General features: G+C 43.5%; 1 pseudogene; it reads right to left on the bottom strand.

Annotated features, from left to right (window-relative positions):
• Positions 1–6,641: 6,641 nt before the first annotated feature.
• LOC140186753 (nuclear transport factor 2-like) lies at positions 6,642–7,139 on the bottom strand (annotated as a pseudogene).
• Between the last annotated feature and the right edge of the window lie 1,211 nt (positions 7,140–8,350).

Below are 8,350 nucleotides of genomic sequence, written 5' to 3'. Positions count from 1 at the left end.
TTCTTCCCACGCTGACATGGATGACGCACGGGTAATGACCTCACGTGCATGATGGCTCAACAGTGGCCGTGACAGGGAATGAGGAAAGGTGCAGCTGACTCATATCGCCAAATCATATCGTTTCCTCACGGAACGGTAGCACATGCTTTGCGGCCCGGTGGTTGGGGACTGCTGTCCTAAGCTACATCCGCGAAAGAATTTTGAAAACAGTTGGTATGTCACCAAAGACTCACAAATTTCCACTAGTGTATCACCATGGAGAGCATTCTAACTGGTTGCATCACTGTCTGGTATGGAGGGGCCACTGCAGAGGATTGGAAAAAGATGCAAAAAGTTGTAAACTCAGCCAACTTCATCACAGGCACTAGCCTCCCCAGTATCAAAAACATCTTCAAAAGACAATGCTATCCATCATTAAGAACCGCCATCACCCAGGACATGCCCTCTTCTCGATGCTACCATCAATGAGGAGATACAGGAGCCTGAAGGCACACACTCAATGTTTCAGGAACAGCTTCTTCCCTTCCACAATCAGATTTCTGAAAGGGCAATGAACCCATGAAAACTACCTCACTGTTTTTTCTCTTTTTTTGCACTATTTACTTAATTTAATTTTATATATGTATTTCTTATTGCAATTTGCAGTTTATTATTATGATGATGATGATTATTATGTGTTGCAATGCACTGCTGCCACAAAACAACAGATCTCACAACTTTGGCCTGTGATAATAAACCTGGCTCTGATTCTGATTCTAGGCTTCAACTTCCAGATATTTGATTCAACCCTCAATCCTTGAGCTTTGTTATCAAACCCAGGATCCATTGGCCACTGAATACTAGGCCTTGAACTCTGGACTTGCCAATGACAGGACCATGAGCACTAGGCTTCAATCTCTGATCTCACTGATTCACGAACCCAGGGGGTCAACAGAGCTGATCTCACCTGCCCACACATAACTCTGTTTTGCTGACTGCCAGTGTGTAAAGTTTCCTTGGAAATGAAAGGTACTGTAAGTCAGGAAACCATACCAGAGCACCTCCATTAACATTGCTGCTTTCCTCCAAATACAAAGTAAATAAAGCCTTTTGCCTTGAGCCACCTCTTTCAATAGTTGGTCTTAAAACAGACATAAACTCTTATGCATTTACTAAATATTTTGTTTGTAAATGGGAAATGCTGGAAGGCCAGCATTTATTGCTCATTCCATATTTCTTTTGAGAAGGTGCCTGCTTGAAATACTCCAGTCCTCCTGGAGCCGGGACTAGCAGATGGTATTGGAGAGGGAGGTCCAGAATTTAGATTGTAACAGACTGATAATGAAGGAATGGCAACATACTGTACTTCATCTTCAGGATGGTACATGACTTGCTGGGACACCTGCAAATGTCATTGCTCTTTGCCTTTTTCCTTCTTGATAGTAAAGGTTGTATCTTTAGGGGGTATGCATGGAGGTGCTTGGGTGAGGACATGCCGTGCATTTTGTAGATGATACACACACTGAAGCACTGTATGCTGGTGATGGAAATATTTAATGCTTGCAAAAGGAGTAATAAATTCCAAGGGGTTCATTCTCTTTCCTGATTTTTTTTATGAGTACAAATTAGTTACATCATCTACCACGTTTTGAATGCTGAAACACAATGATAATAGACATTAATATCTCTCACAATGAGATGGAAAGACACTCATAGACTGTCAATTATCAAGGGACGTTCATACAAGTGCAAACACCACTATCATGCTTCAAATACATTCCTCATCGTCTCAGGATTCAACCTTGTCCAAGTGGTCAGCACCATCCACCTTGTTAAAGGTTTTGACTGGGTGTAAGATTGGTTGTTCATAGTGTCTTAGTATAAAGCCACCATTGAAACTACAGACCAAAGCTTTCCCAAGTAAGTTGCACATTTTCCTTGTCACAGAGTCATTGGGTCACACAATGTAGTAAACAGGCCCTTTGGCCCAGTTCATCTATGCCTGCTACCCTATTATCCCGTTTAAGGTAGGTGGTTGGCATTTTAACTGTTCAAATTGACTTGCTTGCTAATTTTCTATGAACTGCAAAACAGTTCAGTTTTCTAACTAAATATTTCCTTCTCACAGACACGGATCTATTTTGAACATTTTAAACATATGCCACCAAGTGATCTATTTACTCACTCAACTGCTGGGGGACCGACACTTCCTTTTAATATTCATAGGTGATTGATTCTGACACAAAATCAAACAAACAAGAAGGTAAAAGTAAATATAGATTATGTAGACATAACACAGTTTACAAAATGGATCGAAGTTTCACTTGAGGACTCATCACAATAGCATTGCATTTTACCACCCCTTATTCTGCAGAGGCACGCTTAACCACCAGGCAGATGCTATCAAAGATCAGGGGATGGCATGCAGTGGGTGAGAAGGGGAAGCATTTAGATGAAAGCTCTGACCTCCACAATTCCTGCCACCATTACGTCCCTCATTGTCTCCCCCCACCACCTTCCCAGCCAGCAATGGAGTGCAAAGCACCTTCTGTTGATCAGTGGGGGCAGTGGACTGTTAAGACTTGGATATCTGTCATGGTGCTCCAGACACCGTTCCTGGTGTGTCACAGTCGGCAGATGACTCACTTGATGGTTGACACCATGCGTAGATGAAGACTATCACCAAGTCCAGCCTAATCTTGAGCTGAGGTACTTCAAAGTCTCTGCGTTGTGTGACTGGAACTCTTGCTCCTTGCTGCTGTCGCTGAATTTTCCCAGTATTGCTGAAGTATTGCGATGGTCCTAGAAATGCAACATGCGACCAGGTGAGCTGAGCTTGCAGCTGCTGGAGCCATCTGACGCGAGCTTCCTACTGCTTGACAGGCACAACATTCTGGAGATACCCAGCAAGTCAGGCAGCAGCTACGGAAGGGAATAAACATTCCAGGTTTCACTCTGTAGCCTGAAAGATCTTGGCCTGAAATGTCAACCATTTATTTCCCTTCCTAGATGCTGCCTGACCTGATGAGCTCCTCCAGCATTATGTGTGTATTCTTCAAGATTTCCAGCATCTTCAGAATCTTTTGTGCCCATGCTTTCTATTTCTATTTCTGCTTCAAGCTACTGCTGATAGGTCACTGCGATATTACTAAAGCACGATAAGGGTATCTAACTTAGTGTGCACATGTCTTGTCATATTGCACCCTCAAAGTGAGAAAGCTACTCCTAGACCAAAGAGCTGCGGATGTCCTCGCCTGGATGAGTAAAAGCTTTGTTGTTGACTAAGAGGCATTAATTAAAACTGTCAGAATGTTTAATGATCATCTTTCACTTGCTGATGCCTTCAAATTCACATGAGTGTGCTGAATACAATATGGGTTGAGATGGAACTCAATCCCCCTGTTGCCATGTGACCTCCACAGCTCTCTGACTCCAGGCCGAGATTTCAGTCATGCCTGTTATTTCAGAGTCTCCTCCTCTCTGGAGTGTTGTTGGTGAAAGCAAGTGGGCAGCTTTGTCTCTCTCTGCCTCTCCAAACTGCTCTCTTCTGCAAGGCTCGAAAGGGCCCCCCTCCACGATTCAAAAGACATTATATTCACATAGAGGGGTGGAGGTGATCAACGAATGGTGATTGTGAGGGAAAGATATGACTTTTAATAAAGATGAGATGAAGGGTCTCAGCCTGAAATGACACACTGGACCATTGTTACACCACCATCAAGAATGCCTACTGTGCTATTCCACCCCCTCACTTCGGGAAGTCTGATCACCTGGCTGTACTTCTACTCCCTGCGTAGAGGCAGAGACTGAAAGCTGCAGCATCAGTAGTGGAGACCAAGAAGGTATGGACAAGAGAAGCACAGGAGCTTTGAATCGGTGGACTGGACTGTATTCAGGGATGCATCATCGAACCTTGATGAGTATGCTGCAGTTGTTATCGACTTCATTACAACCTGTGTGGATGAGTGTGTGCCCACAAAGACTTACTGTACATTCCCAAACCAAAGGCCATGGATGAACCAGGAGGTACATCGTCTGCTGAAGGCTAGATCTGTGGCATTCAAGTCTGGTGACCCAGGTCTGTACCAGAAAATCAGGTATGATTTGCGGAGGGCTATTTCAAGGCAGAAGGGACAATTTCGAATGAAGTTAGAGGCAATATCAGATGTACAACAACTCTGGCAGGGTTTTGCAAGACATTACTTCCTACAAGGTGAAAACCAATAGCATGAGTAGCAGCGATGCTTCATTACCAGATGAACTCAACACCTTCTATGTCCACTTTGAAAGGAAGAATATAACTACAACTGTGAAGATCCCTGCTGCACCCAGTGACCCTGTGATCTTTGTCTCAGAGGCTGATATTAGGCTGTCTTTAAAGAGGGTGACCCCTCGCAAGGTGGAAGGTCCCAATGGAGTACCTGGTAAGGGTCTGAAAACCTGTGCCAACCAACTGGCAGGAGTATTCAAGGATATTTTCAGCCACTCACTGCTATGGGCAGAAGTTCCCACTTGCTTCAAAAGGGGAACAATTATATCAGTGTTTAAGAAGAATAATGTGAGTTGCCTTAATGACTATCGCCCCGTAGCACTCACATCCACAGTGACAAAATGCTTTGAGAGGTTGCTCATGACTAGACTGAACTCCTACCTTAGCAAGGACCTGGACCCATTGCAATTTGCCTATTGCCACAATAGGTCAACGGCAGATGCAATCTCAATGGCTCTTCACACGGCCTTAGACCACCTGGACAATACAAACACCTATGTCAGGATGCTGTTCATTGACTATAGCTCAGCACTCAAACATCATCATTCCCACGATCCTGACTGAGAAGTTTCAGAACCTGGGCCTTTGTACCTCCCTCCGCAATTGGATCCTCAACTTCCTAACCGGAAGACCACAATCTGTGCGGATTAGTGATAACATCTCCTCCTCACTGACGATCAACACTGGTGCACCTCAGGGGTGTGTGCTTAGCCCACTACTCTACTCTCTCTTTACCCATGACCATGTGGCTAGGCATAGCTCAAATACCATCTATAAATTTGCTGATGATACGACCATGGTTGGTAGAATCTCAGATGGAGATGAGAGGGTGTACAGGAGTGAGAGATGCCAACTAGTGGAGCGGTGTCGCAGCACAACCTTGCACTCAACGTCAGTAAGACAAAAGAGCTGATTGTGGATTTCAGGAAGGGTAAGACGAAGGAACATGTACCAATCCTTACAGAGGGATCAGAAGTGGAGAGAGTGAGCAATTTCAAGCTCCTGGGTGTCAAGAGCTCTGACGACCTAACCTGGTCCCAACATATCGATGCAGTTATAAAGAAGGCAAGACAGTGACTATAGTTTATTAGGAGTTTGAAGAGATTTGGCATGTCAACAAATACACTCAAAAACTTATATAGATATACCGTGGAGAGTTCTCTGACAGGCTGCATCACTGTCTGGTATGGGGATGACTACTGCACAGGACCGAAAGAAGCTGCAGAGGGTTGTAAATCTAGTCAGCTCCATCTCGGGCACTAGCCTACAAAGTACCCAGGATATCTTCAAGGAGCGGTGTCTCAGAAAGGCAGTGTCCATTATTAAGGACTCCAGCACCCTGGGCATGCCCTTTTCACACTGTTACCATCAGGTAGGAGGTACAGAAGCCTGAAGGCACACACTCAGCGATTCAGGAACAGCTTCTTCCCCTCTGCCATCTGATTCCTAAATGGACATTGAAGCTTTGGACACTACCTCACTTTTTAAATATATATTATTTCTGTTTTTTGGATGATTTTAATCTATTCAATATACATACACTGTAATTTATTTATTTATTATTATTATTATTATTATTATTTTCCTCTTCTTCTATATGACGTATTGCATTGAACTGCTGCTGCTAGGTTAACAAATTTGACGACACATGCCGGTGATAATACACCTGATTTGAATCCTGAAGCGCAGACTGTTTACTCTTTTCCACAGATGCTGCCTGGCCTGCTGAGTTCCTCCAGCATTTTGTGTGTGTTGCCTTGAATGTTATCATTGGTCAGCTGGTTGGAGATATGAAGAACTTCACTTTGGAAGGGTTGGTCTGATTGAGGGTTAATGGTCTGTAGTAGACAAGGGTGGGGCAGCTGAGGGGCCTGGAGTCACAACCATATCAGTAAATGAGTGACTGTGAAACTTTCCTGATGAGGCTATGTAAGAGCTTGTGACTCTGAATCCAGGAGGAAGAACCACTCTCTGCAGTTGTTGCTGGCTTTGATGATCTTCTTCGTATCATCGTTATTCCTTATATCTGTATGACATTATTGGTCCACTTTAGGTTCCAGTCTCAGAGATCGGCAACACAGAAACAGGCCCGTCAGCTCAATTCATCCCTGCCAACCAAGGAGCCCAGCTAGACTAGTCCCATTTGCCCACCTTTGGCCTGCATCCCTTCAAAGTAAATTTATTATCAAAGCATGTCTATCACATATACTGAGATTTATTTCCTTGCAGCATTCACAACACAACAAAGAAATACAATAGAATCAATGAAGACTGCTCAGGTTGAAAATTTTTACTGCTGGGTACACATTTGTGCATGATATTTAGAATCCAGTTATTGCAACTAATAGCAGACTAAGAAGAGTGGATATAAGGACATGCAGAAGGAGAACTCTCAGGAAAAGTTCTGCAGTGAAAGCCTGAAGACATCGTTGGTGCAGATCCAAGCTTCATTAATGCGTTTCAGTAAAAATACCTGGTGGAATCCCATGACTGGGTTGTCACCAACCTTAAGTTGTCTGACGACCATACTCAAAATACAATTATCAGGTGTGGGTTGATGGTCTTGTGCAGTTACCAGATGCTGTATTTTTGCACATGTAGGCTACTAAGTTTTTTCACAATAGTATCTTTACCTTGGGACTGCAGTGCTTCTCAAGAAAGGCAAGAAGTCTTGTGGTTTGTCTTGTGTTTCTGTGATATCATTCTGAAGGAACATTGTATCATTTCTTAATGCATGCATTACTAAATGACATTAAAAGAGGACTGCGTGTCCTCATAATCTAATCTAATTTAAATTTGAATGTATAATGGTGCTAGTTGACTCCTATCTTCATCAAGGACTTGATAGTAATATTCCAATCTGCTCCCAAAGAGGCTTGTCATTCATTCTGATCAGTCAGCCTCAAGCACCAGTGCCCCAACTCCAGTGGATCGCAGTACGGTGACAGTCAGCACCAGGCCCCTCCCAGCCGCTGCGTGGGTGAAGGAGAAAGCACACTCGAAGAAGATAAATCATACCACACTATTTTGTCTTTCCTATGTATTGGTAAATTGCTATAGCAGTCCAAAGAAACAAAATAAGAAAGAGCAACTTCTTACCCAACCTTTTGATATGTTCATACCTTTTGTTGACTTACCATGTTCTTTGCTTAAGTTGGAAATGGTTTTATTTGGTTTCCTGGCAATGAAAAGCTGCACACAAATGAAAACTGACAAACAAAGTTTCAAACAAAGTTTCCCTTTAAACATTTCCTATCCATACTTATCCAAATGTCTTTTAAAAGCTATTACTGTACCCGCTTCAAATACTTTTTGTGGTAGTTCGTTCTGTGCGCTCACCACTCTCTGCGTGAAGGGGGTGCCCCTTAGGACCCTTTTTAAATCTTTCACCTGTCAACTTAAACCTGTGCCCTCCGTTTATTTGGCTCTCTCTTCCTGCAAAAAGGACTTTGCGCATTTACATTATTTATGTCCCTCACTATTTTATACAGGCTTTTCAGCTTAATGATGTCGTTCCTATAAATAGGTAACCAAAAGTGTACACAATCTCCAAGTGTGACCTCACTAACACCTTGTACAACTGCCAGCTTTTTCGCATCAGTAGCCAATATTATCAATTGATTTCTTGTGTAGCCATCTGCAGGAACCCTCAGAAGAGATATTTACAGCATACTTTTGCGAACAGGGCTGAAAGTGAGTTGTGTGCATTGTAACCGTGCGAGATCAGCCTGCACAGTTTGGAAATTCCAAAGTAAAATTCAAATACTTTTGCTGAGTTAAAATAGCGCAGAACTGGGAGAGGAAATCCTACTGCTGGCGAGCTATCCTGGTCCCCTCCCCCCACCCTCCTGACACTACCCCTCCCTACTCTCTGCACGCCAGGGAGTTAAAATTCAGATTTGCTGACAGGCTGCCTGATCAAACTTTCAGATTGGCCTCTGGGGCAGTGACTCAGGGTTGCCTCATTATTACTCTCAGTCAGCACCTACTCAATAAGCCACATGCTACCATCTATCTTGTGATTGAGGAGGCCAAGGGAATTCTGATGGCGTGTATCAGGAAGATGCCATTTCATTGCCAGCAGCCAGATGTTCAAACACC

Source organism: Mobula birostris, chromosome 23 (assembly GCF_030028105.1).
Source record: "Mobula birostris isolate sMobBir1 chromosome 23, sMobBir1.hap1, whole genome shotgun sequence".
Classification (NCBI taxonomy): domain Eukaryota; kingdom Metazoa; phylum Chordata; class Chondrichthyes; order Myliobatiformes; family Myliobatidae; genus Mobula; species Mobula birostris.
Note: the sequence above shows the minus strand (reverse complement) of the source record. Positions and strands in the feature narration are given on the sequence as shown.